We start from the raw sequence: 23018 nt of genomic DNA, 5'->3' as shown, positions 1-23018 counted from the left end.
TTTGAGTGAATGGCTTGCCTTGTCTGGGTCCCTGGTTCCCATCCCCAGAAATGAAAGAGCTGGGGACTAAGTAGCGTATTCCTCCATAGGAAATAGAATCTGAGAAACTGAGGGAGGAGAGGGAGGAGAGAAGGGAGCTGAACAGCACTAACAGAAAGGAGAAAGGCAGGGAGACTGATGAGTCAGCAAAGCGCTGGCCTTGCGAGTGCGAGGACCTGAGTTCCACCCCCGGTGTCCACATAAAAAGCTGCACGTGGGGCCTGGGGAGATGGCTCATCAGTCACGAGGTTAGGAGTTCGGCTCCCAGCACCCACAGCTGGTGGTTCACAACCACTTCTAACTGAGTTCCAGGGGACCCCACCCACCCTAGCCTCCTTGGGTGCCTATGTTCACGTGTACATACCCACGCATAGACACAAATACATGATTAAAAATAAAATACAGCTTATCAGGAAGCCTTGTGGTGTGTCATCTGTAATCTGTGCAGAGGTGAGGTGGGTAGTAGAAACAGTCTGATTCCTAAAGCATGCTGGCCAGCTCGTTTCGTCTGTGGAGTTCCACTTGGTAGAGGTCCAGGCCAGTGAGACCCTGTCTCAAACAAAGGGGGCCAGACACCGGAGGACCTGTATTTGAGATGGTCCTCTTCACCTTCACACACACACACACACACACACACACACACACACACACACACACATTTATCTTCTGGGTTTTTTTTTAATAGATTTTTTTTTGGTACAATTTATCCTGATTATAGTTTCCACTTCTGTCTTCGTTAGGGTTTCTATCGCTGTGAAGGGACACCATAACTATCGCAACTCTGATGAAGGAAAGCATTTCACTGGGGCTGGCTTACAGTTTCAGAGGTTTGTTGCCATGGTGAGAAGCATGGCAGTATGGAGGTGAACATGGTGCTGGAGAAGGAGCTGAGAGTTCTATATCATGATCCACAGGCAACAGGAAGTGAACTGTGTGCCACACTGGGCACAGCTTGAGCATATATGAAACCTTGAAGCCCACCTCCACAATGACACACTTCCTCCAACAAGACCACACCTACTCCAACAAGGCCACACCTCCTAATAGTGTCACGCCCTGTGGGCCAAGCACTCAAACACATGGTCTATGGGGGCCGTACCTGTTCAAGCTGTTACACTTTCCCTACTCCTCCCCATTCTCACATACACACGTCTTCTCCTACACAGAACCACACTCTTTCTGCCTCTCCTTCGCAAAGAAAAAAGAAAAAAAAAACAGGCATCCAAAGAATAATAAAAAAGGCTGATTAGTGGTGGTGCACACCTATAATCCTAGCACTTAGGAAGCAGAGGCAGGCAGATCTGTGAGTTCGAGGCCAGCTTGGTCTACAAAGTGAATTCCCGGACAGCAAGGGCTATAACACAAAGAAATCCTGTCTCATATGTGTGTGTGTGTGTGTGTATGTGTGTGTGTGTATGTGTGTGTATGTATGTATGTGTGTGTATGTATGTATGTATGTAGATAGATAGATCAATAGATAGATAGATAGATAGAGCACAGCACAATAGGATAAAACAAATCAGAATAGGACAAAACAACAACAAAAACAGCCAAAGAAAAAACACATGAGATGTAAATAGAAATAGAACACACATGTTTATACACACAGGAATTCCATAAAAACACAAAACTGGAAGCCATAATACATACACAAAGGACCTGCAAATTAAAAAAAGAAAAAAAAAGCCTGACTAAACATCACGAGACAAAGACGCTCCAGAGAGGCCGTTGAGCTTATTTAGTGTTGATCTGTGTCTGGGCATGGGGTCTACCCATAAGAGTGGTGTGTTTCCCCAGGGAGACTCCCTTGGAGAAAACTAATTTTTCACTTACAAGTGGCTGTTATTTGAGATAGCTTCTGGGTTAGGCATGGGAGTGTGTGTCCACTTCTCCTTCCAGCTCTAGGTCCCCCTGGTGCAGACCTGTGTGGCCCCGTGCATGCTGCACAGTCTGTCTCTGTGAGCGCATGTGAGCACCAGCCCTCTTGTGTCTAGAAGGCCTTGCTCTCTGGTGTCCTCCATCCCCTCTGGCTCCTACACTCTTTCCTTCTCCTCTTCTGTAGAGTTCCCTGGGCCTTGGGGTGAGGGATTTGATGGAGACAGTACTTTTAGGGCTGGGCATTCCAAGGTCTCTGACTCTCTGCATCTTGTCTGGCTGTGGGTCTCTGTATTTGTTCCCGTCTGCTGCAGGAGGAAGCTTCTCTGATGATGGCTGAGCAAGGCATGGCTCTATGAGTATATCAGATGTTGTGAGGAGTCATTTTATCGCTGTGTTCCTTTAGCAGAGCAGTCGTATTTGGTTTTCCCTAGGTCCCTGGGCTATCTAGTCTCAGGTTCTTGGCCACCCAAGCAGAATTGTGTATGGGTTCCCTCTCATTCTGCTTTAATCCATTTGCTTTTATGGGTTGCATTAATTCTATTTTCCAGAATCTTCCATAAAATTGGCTGTTCACACTACAAAGAAAACAAGAGTCCTGGGGTACCTAAATGCTCACTGGGGCTCCTACCTGTATGGAAGTTTGTCACTCTGGGTAGTCGTGGGTAGTGTACAGCTAGGCCAGAGAGGACAGCGGACCTGTGTGTCGCACCACCACCCCCGCTTGGAGGCAAACTTAACTATAGTAGTACAATGAAAATGAGCACTACCCCAGCACAGCAGTTACATTGACCGTTTGCTTATATGGTCTCACTTAAGCCCGTGGCGCACACTGACTTTTCACGCTCTAGAGGAGCATACAAGGATCACAATGGCCGAGGAATGTGCCCAGCTCATAAATGTCCCAGACAGGGATCCAGTATGAATCTGCACATTTCATAGTCTTCATATGGCCCTTGCCTGGTTGTTCCTACACCCCCATTCTCCATGAAGGGATCCCCCATAATGCAGGGTGGTGATAAATTCTAAGTTCTCCTCCCAGCTCCACTATGACATGCAGAAACACTGGGGGATACACAAGCTGGTCCAGCCTTGTTCCAACTGCCTTTGGGATCCCCTTTTGTAGGGGGAGAGGCATGTTTGTTCTGGGCTGTTTGGAGTGAAGGAGAGCAAGGAGAGTGTGCAGTTATATTTGCCTGGCTCGGGCGGAGAATTGGTGTGATGTTGTGTGAGGGAATTCACTAGGAAAGGCAGACTGTGTCTCTCCAGGCCTTCGGAATGTGACTTTATTTGGAAATAGGGTTCTTACGATGTGTGTCAAGTTGGAGTGAACTCTCACTGGATTAAGTTTGGTCATAATCCAAGGCCTGGTGTCCTTAGGAGAAGAAGGACATTTGGACAGATTTGAGATGTGTAAGGGAACACCATGGGCTGTGTGTTGTGATTCTTCTACACAGAATGGTGACAGAGGAAGAGGACAGGGAGAATTCTCTCCTACAGTCCTCAGAGGGAGAGTGACCTTGTTGTCACCCTGACTTTAGATGTGAAGACTCCAGGGCCTCAAGAATAAATTGTTTCAAACCACCAAGCTTGGCAGTTGCTGTATAGTATGCCATCCATTAGTCTGAAGTACCTGTCAATTGTTCTTGGCCCCCTGCTGCAAAAGGGACTAAGGACAACTCAGCTGGCTGTGTCCTTGTGATGCCGGGCAGCTCCAGGAATAGGTGATATAGAACTTTGTGTGATGTTTAGAATCCCAAATAACCTTATTTCTTCACTCTTCCCATAAACATCTGTATTCGTTGCTTTTCTCGTTGCTGGGGAGAACACCTGCCAAAAGCGGCTTCCAGAAGGAAGGTTGTTTGGGTTCACAGTGTGAGGGCACAGCCCCTCGTGACAGGGAAGCCATGACAGCGGAAGTGTGAGGCAGCTGTCACATTGCATCCACACTCAGAGAGTGGTACATGCTTGCACTCAGCTGGTTTTCTCCTTGTTATTCAGTCTCAGACCGCAGCTGGCACACACCTTTAGGTGGATCTCTTGAGTTCAAGGCCAACCTGGTCTATGGAGTGAGTTCCAGGACAGTCAGGACTACACAGATAAAAGAACAAAACCAAAAACCAGCCTCTGGAATTGTGCCGCCCACATTTTGGGAATCATCCCAGCACAATTAAACTAATCTTGAAGCTCCCTGACACACATGCTCAGGAGCTTGTCTCCTAAGAGATTCTAGATCCTGTCAAGCTGATGATCAGTACTCACCTTCACAACATCTCTATATATCCCAAGCTTTGGGTCATTGCTGTCTCCCTTGGAACACGTCTCCCTGTCTCCTTCCCTGTCTGTGTCCTATTCCAAATGCTGACTTTTCTACCCTGGACCTTTGTAGTCTAATGGAGATGCTTTGTTCTGGACCTCAGAGTACACAGTGTCAGCATGAGTTCTGAGCAACACCATACATAGCTGGCTGAGGCTTTTATGTGTTTTCATGTTTAACTCAATAGTTGTTTGTTTGTTTACCAGCTTGACCAATGTTGATGTGTTGCTTCTTGGGCTCCATCTCAGCTCTTTAAAGGCAGATAGCAGAGTCTTCTTCCTTTTCTCCTATATTCTCTTTGTGCATTACTATTGAATATATATAGGTATAGAAAGAAAGAAGTTTCTAAGCAATGACCAGAGTTAATTTTCCTGGCTTGAGAAAGATTAGAAAGAAGAACTGTTAACGCAAGTTAAATCTTGATCTTTGGGATATATCCTGCTTTCATTTCTGTTGCTCTGATAAGGTACCCTGACCAAAAGTAACTTAGGGAAGAAAGGATTTATTTGGCTTCTAATTCTAGGTTCTGGTTCATGATTTGGTGGAAGTCAAGGCAGAAAATTAAAGCATCACATCCACAGTCAGAAGCAGAGAGTAAACTCATGGCACCTTGCTTGCTTGCTCTTAGGGCCCAGCTAGGGAATGGTGCTGCCCACAGTAGACTTGGCCTCCCTCCATCAATTAACTGTCAAGACAGTCCTCTACAGAGTTGTCCACAGGCAAGCTTGATGTCGATAATTGAAGTTCTTCTCGGGAGGTTTTAGGTTGTGTCAAGTTGACAGTTTTAACTAAGCACAGTCTAGATTGTATACTGTGTGTATATCACTGCCATGCAAATCCCCGTCCTTCTAGCAAGCCCAGTCTTGTTTATCCAGAAAGCAAAAAAAAAGTCAGAGATTTCAGGTGCCCAGTTCTGCGGTGAAACAGTGGCAGCCATGTAAAATAAGAGAGATATGACCCTATTCCTCAATGAGAATGTAGTATTCTCAGAATATACAGACACAGAGCAAGTAAGTATTTAAGCTGATTTCCTATAGCTTTTGATTATTGTAGCACAGTACAGGCAGGCCAGCCAATCGGGCTGTGTTCCTGCAGGCCATGTTTGGTTTTCATAGCTTGCCTTCTCCATTTAGCTGTGACTAATTGAAGCAGATGGACACCAGACTCAAGCTGAGTCAATTGTATTTCACCTCTCCTGGAAACAGATAAGGGATTCACAAATAGCCAGTTGCTGTGAACTGAGTTGTGTTCTATCAAAATTCATATTCTGAAGCTCTGGCCCATGATGTCATGATATTTGGAGGTGGGTGCTTAGGAGAGATATGAGTATAAATATAATCCCTATATGATGGGATGAGTGTCTGTATAGGAAGCGTCCCTCAGCAGACTTTCCCTCCCCTTCTCTCTTTCCACCATCTGAAAGTCAGAAGAGTTCTCATCAGAACCAGTAGTGCTAATGACCTGATACTTCCGGTGTCCAGAACTGTAGGGAAGTGAACTTCTGTTTAAGCTGCCCAGGGTATAGTTATCAGTCATGGCAGCTGGATCTGGCTAATGCAGTGGTTAGTTAATAAGCGTGAGCTGTAAAGAATAGAAGCAGGGGTGCGGTTGGAGGGTAGCTCAGTAGGCAGTGTTTCCCGGGCATGAATGAAACCCTAGGTGTGATTTCAAACACCTGTGAACCGGGAGGGGCACTATAGCTGTAATCCCAGTTCTTAAAATGTGGAGGCAAGAGGATAAGAAGTCCACAGTCATTCTGTGCTATATAACAAGTTCAAGGTCAGCCTTGGATGCGTGGAGCCCTATCTCTAAAATAGGGGGTGGGGTGACAGGCTGTGCCTGCCTTGTGGATGTAAGTTCCCATGAAGAGCTTGTGCATTTGATTTCTTGTTTAAAAATCTTTTTATTATTTGTATTTTTGTGTTATTGTGTGTGTGTGTATGATTATATGCTCATGTTACATGCAGAATCAAGAAAAAGGGCATCAGATCCTTTGGAGCTGGGATGTGTATATTTTCTAGATACCTGGCTTATTTCATGGGTGCTGGGATCTGAATTCTGGTCCTCATGACTGTACAGCAAGAACTCCTAGCTGCTGAGCCATCTCTGCTGCCCACTGAGCTCTCTCTTATTTGGTCTTGAGGTCTCTGGTAGATGCATCCCACCTGGACCATGGTTGTCATGCACCTCAAGATAGCTATGGATGCTGAAGCCAACACAAAATTGCAAGGTTATTTAAACATTGTAAAGAGGTTTGATTTGTTGTTGTTGTTTGTTTTGTTTTTTTGTTTTGGGGTTTATTTTGAGATTTAGAAAAATCTTAATTGTGTCACTCTTGGGAATGAAGTTTTTAGATGACAATGTCATGTCTCAGTATCAAAAGTTTAGACATATCTACAAGAATGGTCATGAGCCAAGATAGTTGGTGGAGAGGAACCCTGATGTGTTTGGAGAGACGCAAAGGGAAAAGGAAACCAAAGGGCAGGAACCGTATGGAATAAATTACAGGTCCTGAAGAGATTAGGGGTGCCAGTGTGGGGCCAGTGAGCCATCTGGGCCTACGGGGAGCTCAGCCCTGGAAGCATGTGTGTCTTCGGGTAGTAGCCTGTGGGGCTGTGCTTTTACTAAGCTTCATGGGGTCTCTACTGTGCTTTCCTCTGGGTATGGTAGATCTGGGCTGGTGGCTAAGAAATTCAAACTGAGGGCTGGGTAGTATGGGGCGTGTGCCCTTGATGCCATCTTTAGAGATTGATGTGTTAGCAGCCGTGGAATCTATTAGGTCTGGGGTCAGTGAGATGAGGAGAAAACTCGAAGACTACCACACAGAGAGGGAGACTGAACCAGGCCAAGACAATGGGTTCAGCTTGGTTTCAAATGACGAGCTAGGTCTAAAGATGGATGCTGAGACAGCAGCTATGTTAAACTCATTCATGATGACGTGAAAGATGGCAAAGAGAAAGAGGAGGGAGGCAACCAAAGAGCCTCTAGCTGGGAGGAATGCTGCCTGGCCTGGCTTTTCTAGGACTCTTCTGTCCCTGGTTCTTGAGGCCTACAAGTCCAGGCTGCCCTTGGAATTGTGTGCCACCCTAGCACCCTCCCCTGCATGTCCTTATTATTTCTTAGCCCAAAGACCCTCTGTCAACATTCTTCCATGCGATAGAGGAAAACCAAATCAGAGGCCAGGTATCTGGCCCCAGGGATGCCAGGGAGTAGTGGCTCCTTAGCTGCAGGCAGGTTTCCACAACCATCTTCTGCTCTCCCTACTCTACAGACTCAGGAAATCAGGCTCAAAGTGGCTCTGAAACCACCAGGAAAGTGCACATTCCTCTCACACCAGCCTCTGTACACATGATGGTACCCACCCCTAATTCTAGCGCTTGGTGGATGAAGACAAGAGGATCGGGAATTCAAGGATAACCTTAGCTATAAACAGAGTTTGAGGCCAGCCTGGGCCTCAAAACAAAAACAAAAACAAAACGAATCCCAGCTGGACATGGTGGTGTGCAACGTTAATCCCAGCACTAAGGAGCAGAGGATCTCTGTGAGTCTGAGTTCAGCCAGGTCTACATGAAGGGGTCCAGCCAGCCAGAGCTACATAGTGATACGTGATCTGTCCTTCATCATATGTGAAAGCACCTGTCCAGCATCAAACATGCCTGCTCCTTTCAGTGTAACACTGTCAGATAGCGAGCAAGGCCCTCAACACCTGCACTGGAGCTCTTAGATCTTGCATCTCAGTCTTAGCTGTGTTCCTGGCCCACAGCCAAGGTCTTCCCATTCCTATGTGGTTTTTGCATTTGTCTTCCTTTTGTTCTTGTAACGTGACCTACAGTTAAGTCTCAAGAACAGGTGGTCTTCCCTGAGCTGTGTAATAGAGAATTCCTGACACTGTACCCTATTTGATCCTCTTATTTAAAGATACATGCACACACATGTGCACATGTGCACGCGCGCGCGCACACACACACGCATGCATGCACTGTTGCAGGGTGGAAGCTGAACCCAAGGCCTTGCATACAATAAGCAAGTCTCTCTTAGCACTGAGCTCTACCCTTACCCATTGGTTTACTAAGTCAGAGACTCGCTGTGTATCCCAGAGTGGTCTTGAGCTCACGATCTTACTGCCTCTGCTTTCCAAGTACTGAGTCGACAGATGTGCCACCATGGTCAGCTTAAGATATGTATTTGGGGGGCTAGAGCGACGACTCAGTGGTTGAGAGCACTTGTTGCTCTTGCAAAGGACACAGGTTTGGTTCCCAGCACCTGCATAGTGGCTCACAACCCCACTTCTAAGAGATCTGACACCTTCTGAACATTATCAGCACCAAGCATATACATAATGCACATACATAGAATCAGGTGGAACATACACACACACACGGAGGCCAGAGAGATGGCTCAAAGGTTAACACTGGCTGTTCTCCCAGAGGACCCAGCATGCACATGGTGGCTCACAACCATCTGTAACTCCACTTCCAATGATCTAATGCCCTCTTCTGTCCTCTGTGGACGCATGGAGGCACTTGCATCCATGTAAGCCAGACATCATGCACATAAAACTTTTACAAAATGACTCATATGCATGAAATAGATAAATCCCTAAATATTTTAAATAGATATTTTTATTTTTACTGGTATCTGTGTGTGAGAGATAACGTGTGTGTGCATGAGGTTGAGTGCCACATGTGTGCAGATGTTCTCAAAGGCCAGAAGAGGGTGTTGGGAGCTGGAGCTACAGGTTATTGTGAAACTCCTGGCTTGGGTGCTAGGAGCTGAATTCTGCTCCTCTGGAAGAGCCGCAAGTGACCTTAACTGCCGAGTCTTCTCTCCAGCCTCAAGATTTTTAAAAAATATTCTTTATTTTTAAATATTTAAATATTTTTAAAATGAGTTCGTTAGTGCTGAGTTACAGAGCAAACCTAGATGCCCATCACCAGATGACAGAGCAAAGAAAATGTGGGGCACATACATGATGGAACTCTGTTGAGCTGTAAAGAAAATGTGGGGCACATACATGATGGAACTCTGTTGAACTGTGAAGAAAATGTGGGGCAAATACATGATGGAACTCTGTTGAGCTGTAAAGGAAAATGAAACTAGGACATTTAAGAAAAATGCGTGGAACTGAAGACCACTGTGTTAAGTGAAATAAGCCAGATTTGGAAAAACAAATTTTACATGTTTTCTCTCATCTATGGAATCTAGATTAATGTATATATGTGTGTGACATGAAAGAAGAAACCGGACTTTGAAAGGGGAGCCAGAGGTCTAAAGGGTGGAGAGAGGAAAATATGGTAATGAAATACATATGGTAATGAAAATTTAAAAATAAAAAGGAGGGACCATTTAGGGGGAAGTAAACGAAAGATGGAAAGCCAAATAAGAACAAAGTGTAATATACTTAATTATAAATATGTACATATTCATATATATGTGTAGTTATGTATGAAACTGTCACACTGAAAACCATTACATTGTATATTAATTTAAAAGATTAATAAAAATTAAAAAAATAAATTCATTAATTGAAATGGTTACCACAGCTTTTACCATCAAACTCCAAACAGTGTTCTAGAAAATCCTCCTAGTCTTTTTCTCTTTGTGAAGTTAATTTGTAAAAACACACTTGTAATTATCTATTAAGAGTATCATATTCCACTTCCCCACTTAACATGGTAATCTCACATGCTTTATCAATGACATTCTTGTATGTCTGTGGTCGTTCTGGTAAGTGGAGAACATTTTATTAAGAACATGCTAAACCCCTGGAGGATGAAGACATTTGGGAAATACAAGATTTAAACACCAGTGTGTTAGGCGTCTAAGTCGCTGGTGCACGCCTGCACCTTGTGTTTGGGTGCTTCTCTGTGCACGGTATTTCACAAGCAGATGAGCACACGCGACTCTTCAGAGAGTCTCACATGTGTCAGCAGATTCTTCTCGACAAGGACAGACGAGTCCCCACTCGCCAGTGGAGTTTCACCTTTCTGTCCTGGGCTCCGAATAAGCAACACGTGGGGATAAAAACACATCTTTTTTCTTCAGTGTTCTGTGAGATGCATTAAAAAAAAAACCACCCCAACCACCAATTTGTAGATCACTACTGTAGAGGTGAGAAATGCATCTTTTTTTTCCATTTGATAAGGTTAGAGTTATTATCCCACATAGACATCCTTTAGTTGACTTTTTTGAGCAGATTAGTCAAGACTGGGTGAAGTTTGGGTAAAATTGGTTTTTCTGAGACAGAGTCTCATATAGCACAGGCGAACCTTGAATTTTCTGTATAGTCCAGGCTGGCCTTCAACTCCTGTTTCTTCTACTTCAACCCCTAAGTGCTGGGATTAGAGCACCACCGGGCTCCACTGAATTATTTTTATTATCATCCATCTTTTAAAAATTATACTAAGTGCTAGAGAGTTGGCTCAGTGGTTAAGAGCACTTTGCTGCTCTATGCAGAGGACCAGGGTTCAGTTCCCACCACCCACATGGAGGCTCACATCTGTAACTTTAGTTTCAGGGATCTGATATCCTCTTTTGGCTTTGTGTGTGTGTGTGTGTGTGTGTGTGTGTGTGTGTGTGTGTGTGTGTGTGTGTGTGTTTGGTTTTTTAGAGACAAAGTTTCACTGTATAGTCCTTGCTGTCCTGGAACTCACTCCATAGACCAGGCAGGCCTCAAACTCACAGAGATCCATTTGCCTCGGCCTCGTGAGTGCTGGGCGTGTACCACCATATGTCCGGTCTTCTTTTATTTTTTTGTGAGTACCAGGCGTACACATGGTGCACACAAAAATGTAGGTAAATACTCATGTGCATAAAATTAAAATAAATGTTTTAAAATTATTTTATTTTTATTTATATGCATGTGTTCGTCTTTGTGTACATGTGCATGTGTGTGCAGGCGTGTCACAGAAACCAGAAGAAGGCATCTTATCCCCTGGGACTCAGGTTACAAGTGATTGTGAATGGCTGACATGGGTACTGAGAAGCACTCTGAACCACTGAGCCATCCGTCCATTCCCTCAGGGCGGGGCTTGATCTGGGCTTTACAGGGATTTAGGAGGCAACAGAGACACAGTGTGGGCACAGTGAGGAGTATGAGGACCCCAGGTATGGGTCAGGTTACAAGATCCTGCGGAGACGGAGTCAAGCCAGAGTCCAGAAAATGTCTAAAATGCTCTATGGAACAATTTAAAAGCCATGAGCCGGAAGGGGAGGGGAGGCAGCCCAGCAAATCTAAATAATAGCTGGGTAGTTTTTAAATGGACATAAGCATATGTTTGTCACCTGTTGTAGCAATTCTACTCTTAAGTATTTACCCAGGAGAAAAGACAACATATATCCTAAGAAACACCAGACTTCGGTCAAGTATTCCTAACAGCCTGATTCCTCAGAGCTAAAAGTTTTGAGCAGGAGAGTGGGCTAAAGAGTTCTGGCCTCCACATAAGTGTCACACACACACACACACACACACACACACACACACACACACACACACACGAATGAGCCCCCCAACAGAAAGGCAATTGCTTTCAAAAAGGATGGAGTGTCCCACATGGGTGGGTGAGTGTGTACTGAGGTCTGGGAAGTTCTGACTTGGGGGAGGAGCCTGTTGCTGTAGAAACTTCACTGGGAGGGGGGACGGGGAGGGGGCGTGTGGGCGTGTGGTAGGTGATCATTAAAGTCCTCCACTCTGAGAGCCAGTGATCCCAAAGGAGACTAGAAAATCCAGTCCACTGTGGTGAAGGCTGTGTTCTTGGCCTCAGGCAACAGAAAGATGTTCCTCTGTGTTCTTTGCTCTGAGCCAGAATGGGCTCATCTTTCATCTGGCTAGTGCTGAGTGGAGCTGGGCTGCTGCAATCTTTCCCTGCCCTCTGATCCAGGCTTTGCAGCTAATGGTTTTACAGGAACTGTTCCTTTTTTCACTGGAGTATTTCTGAGTCCTGGGAGAGCAGAGAGCATGTGTGACAGGACCTTTCCTCATCTCCTCACTGGGTCACCTCACTGGCTCCCTCCAGTCTTAGCTGGAAATGCTTCCCTGACCTCTTCCCCTGACCCCAGCAAGTCACTCATCCACCCGTTCATATTTACAGCAAACCTACTTTGCGTTCATCACTGTGCTGGGAAATAGAGGTCCCTCCCCCCCCAACCCCCGTTTTACATTGTCTGTCACCAGCCCTCTTTTTGGATAGACATTGGCAGCACGTGCTCTGGGGAGTGAGAGGCCCCCTCACCCTGGCTTCTGCCCGACTCAAATGCGTTGAGCCCTGTGTGGCCCAAAGCCACCACACTGTCATGTTTTTGTGATTTGCACACGCTACTTTTCCTGCCTGGCATTCCTGCCCTTCCCCCACTCTCTGTCTCTCTGCCTGGGGAGGTTGCTGAGTTAGAAGCCCTGTCTCAGCCAGCACAGCATTCCCTCTGGGTGCGATGGTTTGTCTTGTGTCACGTCCAGTTAGACTTGAACTCTGTGAGGCCTGGGTCTGTTCCACCTGTCATTACGTCACAGCTAAAGGACCTAAGGTCACTGTGATCAGCAGGGTGGGAGGCCAGTTGGAAGGAGAAAGAAGAAAACAGAAGTCACTGATATTTCATTACCCAGAGATCAATTTAGAGGGGCCCTTAGAACATTTCAAACACAGGTTTCATGTGTTTGAAGTTACTATTGGTTTCAGCTAGGATACTAATGTTTTCTTGTTGTTCACAAGAAAGTGTAGAGAACTTTTGTTTTGTTTTTTGTTTTTCGAAACATGGTTTCTCTGTGTAGCTTTGGAGCATTTCCTAGAACTCACTCTGTATAGACCAGGCTGGCCTCGAACTCAGAGATCCACCAGCCTCTGCATCCTGGGTGCTGGGATTAAAGGCGTGCACCACCACCTCCGGGCAAACTTTTTGTGTTGTGTAGCTCACTCCCTCTTTATTGCTGACCTTTATTTTGTATTCAGTTTTTGACATTAAATGCCAAGGAATGCATTTATGCCTTTGTCTTGGTTTCATTTGGATGCGTTCCCAGGAGGACGATTACTGCTCGGAGGATAGTAACACTGTGAAGGATTGAGAAACAATAGCAGTTTGGCTCCCAAGAGAGCGTGCCAAGCTCCGCTCTCAAACACAATCCTTTCCCTCTGGACAGGGCCCCACACTGCAGCCCCGGGCAGGCTGGAATTCACTGTAGAGCCCAGGCCAGGCTCACCCTTCCAAGTACTAAGAATATAGGTGCAGGTCACCATCTAGTTTTTTTAATGGTTGAGTTTGGGAAGTCTCTTCATTTATTCATTCACTCACTCACTCACTCACTCACTCATTCATTTTTATTTTTTCACGACTGAGGATAGGATCCAGGCTTTGCACATGTCAGGCTAGGCAAGTATTCTAGCATCGAGCCACACTTTCCAGCTTACGTGTGTGGATTCTTAGAAAAAACTAAGGGCAGGCTGGTGAGATGGCTTAGCACAGGCTCAATGGCCCGAGTTCAATGCCCCCAAACCACACTAAAGGAGAGAATGGGCTCTGAAAGCTGTCCTCTGACCTCCACATGCTAATCATAGCATAAGTGTGACACCCACAAATACACACATAGACACAACACCACTAATTAAGTTAAATTAAAATTTTTAAATTAAAAAAAAATTAAAACCCTAATGTTTTCTTTGGGGGTGGGGGCTGGGGAGGAGATGGGTCAAAAGCAAGCAAAACTATATCTCCAGTGACTTTATTGACATGGTTCCAATTTGGAGGAAACTTTCTGGGCAGCCTTTATTTGGATAAGGCTAGGGCTGAGAGAGACCAGCCACACTGCAGTCTGGGGACCAGGAGTTGGGCATTCAGTGGCACTCAGCCCAGCTGCCGGGTCCCATGGCACTCTGGGAACAGAAGCCTTCTGGAGAGGCTGCGGGCTCTCTGGAGTAGGAGAGGGAAGGAAGCTGGCACCGCTCTGGGCTCCGCACCCTGCAGCCATGCTCCCTTCGACACACATTTATTAAGGAGGAACTCGGAACTCTGGCTTCTGGAAGCCCGGCTGGTTTGAGGAAACCCCTTGGGAATGAAAGGAAGATGGGGTGTGGATGAGCCATTTGCTGCCGTCTCAGCTGGGGAGGTCGCACTGTGCATTCATCAGCATAGAACCTTCTGGCAGCTTAGAGATGCATCATTTGCCTGACCACTGCCTGAGAACTGAACTTGTAGCCTCTGGGGTCTACAGATCTGTGGAAGGACTAAGAATGCTCTTGCTAATTTGTGGACAAAAACACTTATTAATTAATGATTGCAGACAACATTTTAAAGAACAGAATGAGCCCTAATCAAATTCTATTTTCTAGATGACTATACATAGTGGGAATTTTTTTTCCTAAATTATGGTGTGTGTATGTGTGTGTGTGTGTGTGTGTGTGTGCGTGTATGTGTACATAAATACAAGTACACGCGCACACTTGTATTTATGTGCATTATCATGCACAGAAGGCAGGGGTTGACACTGGATGTCTTGCTCAATCACACTCTGCTCCTCCCTATATATTTAGGCAGGGTCTCTCACTTGACTCCAGAGCTCACCAGTCTGGCTAGTCTCAGCTTGCCCTGGGGATTCTTGGTCTCCGCCTCCCTATTGCTGGGGTTACAGGTGGCCTGCCATGCCGACCGGGCATTTACATGGGTGCTAGGTCCTCGTGCTTGCTCAGCAAGCACTTTACCTGCTGACCCACCTCTCCAACCCTTGATTATATCTTAACATTAGTATCACATTATCTCTTAAATTAGTTTGAAAATGGATTAAGCTGAGGCTGAGGCAGATCTCGTGTGAGGCCTGTCTAAGCTACATAGTAAGTTCTAGAACAGCTTGGGCTATAGAGTGTGACTTTGTGTCAAAACAGCAACAACCCAAAACCAAAATGAGTAGGTAAAGGTATAAAATGCGTTTAGGACTTTAACTTAGCAAGGTAAGATGGGAAACTCCTAGCTGGAGAGCGCCACCATGCTGTGCCCTTGGAGTCTCTTGTTTCATTTAATCCATGAAGTGCGGATTGCTGTGGTTTCTTATTTTTGTAGGTGAAGAAATTGAAACAGAGAAGTTTAATAACTTGAAGTCATAAAACCAATACCTGGTAGAAATGAGGCAGGAACACTTGCCTCTAAAGCCCAGTGTTCAAGGGGCTGGTTTGTGTCTGGCGGGAGCTGGAAGGAAGCCCACTTCATTATCGGCTCCCAGAGGAGGATGGACTGTGTTCCTCCTGGCTGACCCAGGTGGTGTGTGCTGGTGCTGGTCTGTGGGGTTGCCCTGGGAGCAGCCCTTTGGGGTGGAGCCTCGATGATCTCAGATCTCTTCGGGGACATCAGAGAACGTAGAACATAGACGAGTTTGCATCGAGGTAGAATGTGGGCTGGACTAAGGAGTGGAGGCTTCCAGGTAACAGATTTATTTAGCACAGTAAATAGCTTCTTGGCTAAGTCCGTCCTGGACATCTTAGTGATACAAAAAGTGAGAAAGAGTGGAAATGCAGCTCAGTGACAGGATCCTTGCTTGACACAAGGGCTCTAGGTCCAGTCCAGTGTCACCAAAAACCCGAGAGCAAAATAGCTCCTTAGAGTGGCCCCGAGGGCCGGCCTGCCACGGGGGACTGCAGCGTCCTGTATATGCAGGTGTTTGAGAAGTTAGGAATGGATTGGCATCCTAGAGGAAACTGGGCTGCTAGGGTGGGGGTGAACTAGGTGACCTTCAAGGTGCCTGTGACCAAGAGTTAGTGTGGCTCGGGACTGTGGCCTCTGCAGCATATACTTGGGTTCTCTGGGCGTGCTATATCGGAGGGACACATGCACTAGTTTTAATGGCATGCTCATGTTGAGGGGGCATAGCCAGCCAGTCTATCAATATTCTCACTGTTTTTGCAAGGTGATGGGTATATGATTTCATTTTTGTCTTCTTTTTCCATATTCTATTCCATAAATGTCAGTTGTATTTATGTTAACTCTAAACAAGGTAAGCCCACCTAGGATAGTATGTATTTTGTGGGTGGTATTATGATTTATATAAGACTTTTATTTATTTTTAGTAAGAACACTTACTGCTTTTGTGGAAGACCCAGGTTTGGTGCCCAGCACCCACCTTGAGTGGCTCACAACCACCTGTAACTCCAGCTCCAGGAGATACATAATAAATGTGAAGACAGCCTAGTCTAAAACAACAGCCAGGCATGGTGGTGCATGCTTCTAAACCCAGAACGGAGAGGCAGAGGCACGTGGATCTCTGAGTTATGGGCCAATCTAGTCTACATAGCAAGTTCCAGGATAGCCAGGGCTACATAATAGAAAGACACAGTCTCAAAAACAACAGCAAAAAGAAAGGTGTCTGTTCTCATTATCCTGCCTTGCCCCCTTGCGCTTCTGCCTAGCCACAGAGATAAAATGCGTCTTCCTTTCCTGTTTTCCTCCACTGTCATCTACTCTGTTGTCCGCCACCCAAAGGAAAGCTGTGTCAGCCCTCTGCCTTGCTGACCCGGATTTCCATCTGCTGGGACAAAGAGATGCAGGGAGAAAAAAAACAAATAAACAAAAAAAATCCAAACCGCTTTTAAGCCATTTTACTTCCTCCTATGATTTCCCGGGATATATCATGGCAAAGTTGACTGCCCATGGTTGCCCCGGTGCCCTGGAGTAGCTTTGCCTGGCCTCGTCTTTGTTTGGGTGCCTGCCATCATCCCACTAACTCAGGATGCAGAGCACTGTGACGCAGTCGTGCTCAGTGATGCCCTTCAGGGCAGACAGAGCCTCAGAGAACAAAGGCCTAGCCCCAGTCACATGCACTGAGGGTGTGAGTGCCTGGGGTGGGGAGGACACACTAGGACCAACAAGGTACTGTTCTCCATTCACTGTGGGCACTCACTGGACTATAGACTGGGTGTCTTTATCTCAGAGTTGGGGGGGGTGCGGAAATGTTTCAGAGTTAGGACTTTATTTTCAGATTTTTGAATACTTACAACACACACACACAGACACACATCACACAATCTCTTGCAGGTAGAACCCAAGTCACAACACAGACTCATCTTTGGGATAGGCATGGTTGTGCACACCCATGGACTCGGCATGTGAGAAGCTGAGGCAAGAGTCATTTTCCCCTACTCAGCAAGTTCAACATCAGCCTGGATTGCATGAGACTGTCTCAAGAAAATGGGGGGAAAAAAGAGAAAGAAAGGAATTCATTTGGGGGTGGGTGAGATTGCTTACCAGGTAAAAAATGCTTGCTTTCCAGGCCTGAGGACCTGAGTTGTTTGATCCCAGGGATCTATGATGGAAGGAGATGCTCTGACCTCTACATGCATTCACGTTCTCATGCAGACATCATTCATATACACAATATACATACACACACTAATAACAGTAAGTAAATACATAATGTTTTTAAAATAAGTAAATTCATTTTTGTTTCATAAGTACCATAATCACACAGGCTGGAGGTAATTTTATACAATTTTTTTATGCTCCTGTATGTAAATGGAAACCGCTTGTTCATTTCCCAGTTACCCAGACCCAAAAGAATCACACAGAAAATATATTAATTGCAATACTGTTTAGTCAATCACTTAAGCATATTTCTAGTTAGATCTTACATCTTAAATTAACCCATTTCTATTATTTTATATTTTACCACAAGGCTCATGGTTTACTGGTACCGGTGTGCGGGAGTCTTTCTCCTCTGGCAGCTACATGGCATCTCTTTGACTCCACCTACTCTCTCCTTTTCTATCTGCTTGGAATTTCCGCCTTGCCCTAATCTGCACTGCAGTGGCCTAAAGCGGCTTTATTAACCAATGGTATTCACAGCATAGAAAGAGGGGAATCCCACATCACCTATATTCTGACTGCAGCTCGTTACATGGGGTCAGGGTAGAATTTTCCACTTAGGCATATATATAAGTGCTCAAAAACTTAAGAATTCTGGAACATTGAGGCATGCAGACCCTGTAGAAAGCACTGATGAGTGTTTCCTGGATGCAAGAGTGAGACTGAGCTCCAGGGAGTAAAGTGATGGCCCAAAATCACCAGCCACCAGGATCAGGGCTGAGCCTAGAGCCAGAGTCCTCCACCTGGCTGCCTCTCTCCTGTGCCCCAGCTCCCCTTCCTCTTCTGAGATCTGCTTCCTATGCTCTGACCTCCAAGCACTGTTCCTGAAATCACCATCCCCCACAGGCCAGCACCCCAGATGCTTGCCCTTCCTTCCCCATGCTGCTGGCCTGCTCTCTGCAGAGAAGCTAGAGACTGGGCTTCTTCAGCTATGCTCAGAGCCTCACCATGATGCCCCCACAGAAACTAGGAAGTGGGACCCTCTGTGGGGCTGAAGTTTTGTCCAAACTGTAGCAGAGCCTTCTTGGGTCAAACTCGCACAACAGAAAGGTCTTGTGTGGCCCTGCTGGGTGTTTTCTCTGTTTATTTGGAGAGGAAGCTAGACTGGGCCTCGGGTGTCTTCTGAGACCCCCACAGACCCTTTGTTGAGGGAACATATCCAGAATCAATGAACCAGGGCCCAGGAGGGACAATGGTCCCCTTCCCATGATTTCTCAAACAAACACACATAATGCAAATCCATACTGGACATGTGTTTTCTTTCCTGTCCTGTCCTCCCAGGGAGAATCCAGCTTGCTTACAATGGCTATTCTTGGTTTCCTAGCTGCATAGAAGTCCTAGATCCTACAGGAACAAGGGTTGACCAGTTGACCAGTCCTATTCAAGCTGTCTCCTGGCATATTATCCCATATGACTCTCCCACCGGTGCAATGGGTACAGCATATTTTTCAGAGTACTTACAATAAAAGAGACTCCTCCTGGGCACCTGTCAAGCAAACCATATCTAGTCACCAGCCCAGCCCAGCACTAAGGTTCCTAGGTTCCAGAGTCTCTGTGGTCATCTGTTTTTGACAGTACAGCCTGAGGTTCAGGAGCTCCACAGGATAAATGAAGACAACACATCCCTTCAGCCTGTGTTTTCCCCCAGCATGTGAAGGTTCCCTCTTATTGGTTCCTTGTATGATATCCTGGTTTCCCTTCTGCCACTGTGATAAAGGAGAGAAAGTTCTTATTTGGCTGCTGTTCCACATTCTGGTTCATTCCATCACTCGGGGGGAAGTCAAAGCAGGAACTTGAGGCAACCAGTCACATTCACAGTCAAGAGCAGAGATAAACATAAATGCATGCATGCCTCAGGTGCTCAACTCACCTTCTCCATGGTACATGACCCCAAGTCCAGGGAATGGTACCCCTGTTTTTAGACTGGGTCTTAGCACATTCCTTAACATAATCTAGTCAATCTGTATGACCCAGCCCTTCTCACAGGCCATCCTTTGAGACTCTTCCCCAGTGACTATAGCTTGGGTCAAGTTGACAAAATAACCATCACAATAAGAAAACATCTTCCACTTAGACTGTCCCTTATGCCCACCCATAATCGGCCACCTGGGGGCTCACATGCAGAAAGACTGTACAATATTGCATTCTGGAACAAAGAAAACTCCTTAGATTTCCAAAGCCAACTTTTAATTTAGATTTATTCATTTTATTTTATGTGTGTGTGTGTTTCCCTGCATGTATGTATGTGCACTACATATGGGTTTGATGCCCACGGAGGTCAGTACAGTCTGAGTTCAGGAGCTCCACAGGATAAATGAACACAGCACGTCCCTTCAGTCTGTCTTTGGATTGAGGGCATTGGATTCCTGGAACAGGAGTTTCAGAGGTTATGAACCTCTATGTCAATGCTGGGAATTGAACCCAGGTTCTCTGCAAGATCAAAAAAAAAAAATGCTCTCAACTGTTGAGCTGTCTCCAGAGCTATCTCTTTTTGATAGTCTGCCTTGGAATTTTCCTCTCCATTGTAGTGCCTGATGGCACAGTTGTTGAAGAGTAAATCTCACCTGTGGTGCTTGAAGGAATGGCTTTATTTTCTAAGCAAAGCAAGCTGCGGGTTGTGTAGGGTAACCTCCTAATCCTTGAGCTGTACTCCCCTGTGAAGATTTACCATTTGGAGCTGGAAAGATCCAAAAGTTGAGAGCATTTGTTGCTTTCGAGAGGACTGGAGTTGAGTTCCCAGCTTCCATGTCTGGTGGTTCACAATTACCTGTACCTCCAGCTCCATAGGATCTGACATGCTTTTCTAGCCTCCATGAGCACCGGCACACACATGTGCACATGTGTGCACATACACATGCACAAATGATGAAAATAAATCTTAAAAATATAACTGCCTTTTAAAGCATAGTGTCTCTGTGGCCCAGATAGGGACTTCACTTCTCACCGAGGCTGGATGCCTTATGCAGCCTGCATGATGGAGGTCCTCTTGCTCCTGCAGACCTCTGCCTGCCTCACCCGCAGGAGACGCCCGTGTCACGTTCTCATCCCACCGTACCCTGCTTCCCGAGGCTCCCCAGCCTGGAGGGAGCACTCAGGAGCATTCTTACCCTTGACCCTCACTGTGTTTGCTTGCTAACTCTTCTGCACTTGCTCATAATTAAGACATGCTGCGAGGTCACCTCAGATTTTCAGTTTTGTTCCCTGAAGGAACCTGGCAGGTTTCCAGCTGGCTTTGTTTTCATGGGGGTTTGTGGTCTAATGAGAGTGGCATTCTGGACGTGAGCCCAACGTCCCTCCCTCACAGGATCTTTGTCCTCCCAAGAGCAGGTGAAACTTAGTTTCAGGCCTGAACATAATATTCTTTCCCCTAATTCTTCCTCCATTTCAGGTAGAGACAGCAGAGCTTTTGTTGACTGCCTTGCATACAAAAACAAAACACATAGATGGATCTCCTTTGAGAAGACCACACCTATGTTCTTGGGTGTTTACTTTCTTCCCAAGCACCTTTTGTCTCTTAATAAATTCCAGCTGTTCCATGTGTGCATGTGTGTGTGCATGTGCACACCTACGTTTGTGTGTGTGTGTGTGTGTGTGTATGAGAGAGAGAGAGAGAGAGAGAGAGAGAGAGAGAGAGAACAAGAATGAGAGAGAGACAGTAAGATGGCACAGTGGATAGAAAGAAGTACTTGTCCTGTAAGCCTGATGATCCAAGTTTGAAAGAGTAGAAAGAGAGAACTAACTCCCAAAGTTGCCCTCAGACATCCATATGTGCACTGTGGTATGCACACCCCTAGCCCACGTCACACACACATAAACACACAGAGACATATACACACATACAGACCCACACACATACACACACACCACAATATATGTGTGTCTGTAATTATATATATGAAATTTTTAAAAAACAAATAAAAATATAAAATGTCTATAATAGAACATGTCAGGCTTGGGATATAACTTGGCTTGCCTAGCATGTTTGCGTCCCTGGGTTCAATCCCCAGAACCACATAAACCAGTCTTAGTAGTAAATACCCCAGCATCTGGGAGGTCCAGGCAAGAATCAGAAATTCAAGGTCATTCTTGGCTGCACAGTGAGTTGGAGTTCAACCATCCTGGAATACAAGAGATCCTGTCTCAAAAAACATTTTTTTTTCTAATTGAAACATGACTCTCATCATCTCTTTTTCTCTTTCTCTTCTTTTTCGTACTAGACATTGAACCCAGGACCTTGGTCATGCGAAGCACATATTGTAACACTAAGCCACACCCTCAGCCCCAACAGGAACATGTTTGCTGGGTCTCTTAGTTAGGGTTTCTGTTGCTGTAAAGAGGCACCATGACCATGGCAACTCTCATAAAGGAAAACATTTAATTGGGGCTGGCTTACAGTTTCAGAGGTTTAGTCCATTGGAACATGCCAGCTAGACATGGTGGAACATGCCAGCTAGACATGTTGCTGGAGAGGTAATTGAGAGTCCTACATCTGATCCCCAGGCAGTGGAAAGAGTCTGCCCCCATTGGGTGTGTCCTGAGCATGTGATACTCAAAGCCCGCCTCCACAGTGACACGCTTCCTCTAACAAAGCCACACCTCCAGACACTGCCACTCTCTATGGCCAAGCATTCAAATACATAAGTCCATGGGGGCCATTCCTATTCAAACCACCACACTGGATAACTTCCAAATGGGACATAATACACAGCCATTTTCCGTACTAAGAAACCATGACTACTTTAAAAAATGTTTGCATTGCCCCTGAGCTCTCATCTTAAATGACATTTTACTACATACTTATGTTGTTAGACAACCACTCAGCAGAATTTTGCCCATTGTGAATTGGACACTGAAAAACTCTCTGTACTTCTCAAGCAACTCCCCTGGTTTGTCTGTATTGTTTGTTTCTTGTTGATTGTTGGCTTGCTGAGAATTTAACATATCCGCTAAGTCTTGTTAATGGACTCCCTGGGGCTCTGCTTTTTCTGATGACTTATTTCACTTGGTGTAATGTCCTCTGGGTTGTAGCTTGTATTCAAATTCCCTTCCCTCTTAAGGCTGAGTACATCAATTCCTTCTGTACATATTCTGAAGTTCACATCTTCATCTTTCCATTGATGGGCATTTGCTTCCCTTCCATTTCCTGGCTACTTCACATTGTGTTGCTGGGAACACAGGTGTGTAAATATCTCTGTGGGAACCACTTTGGGGGCTCAGCTGTGACTCTGTTAACTTAGGTGATGATGATGATTTTAACACGGAATCTGGCTCCGTAGTTCATGCTAATCTCCAACTCATAGTCCTGTCTCAGCTGGCTGAGGGATGGGCTTACAGGTGTGCACCACATGTCCAGTTGGCAGATGCTAACAGAAGAGGAATTCAGCAATGAAACCCATCGGACTAGTCTCATTTGGTAATAGTTTCACGTGGCTCTTATGCGTAAGGGATTCAGTCT

At 45.7% G+C, this 23018-nt stretch overlaps 1 protein-coding gene across 2 annotated transcripts in view; it reads left to right on the top strand.

Annotated features, from left to right (window-relative positions):
* Reep1 (receptor accessory protein 1) overlaps positions 1-23018 on the top strand; it is a 104819-nt gene that overhangs the window by 19519 nt on the left and 62282 nt on the right. The window lies entirely within an intron of this gene.

This window comes from Myodes glareolus, chromosome 6 (assembly GCF_982192425.1).
Source record: "Myodes glareolus chromosome 6, mMyoGla1.1, whole genome shotgun sequence".
NCBI classification, from domain to species: domain Eukaryota; kingdom Metazoa; phylum Chordata; class Mammalia; order Rodentia; family Cricetidae; genus Myodes; species Myodes glareolus.
This window is presented reverse-complemented; position numbering and strand designations above follow the sequence as displayed.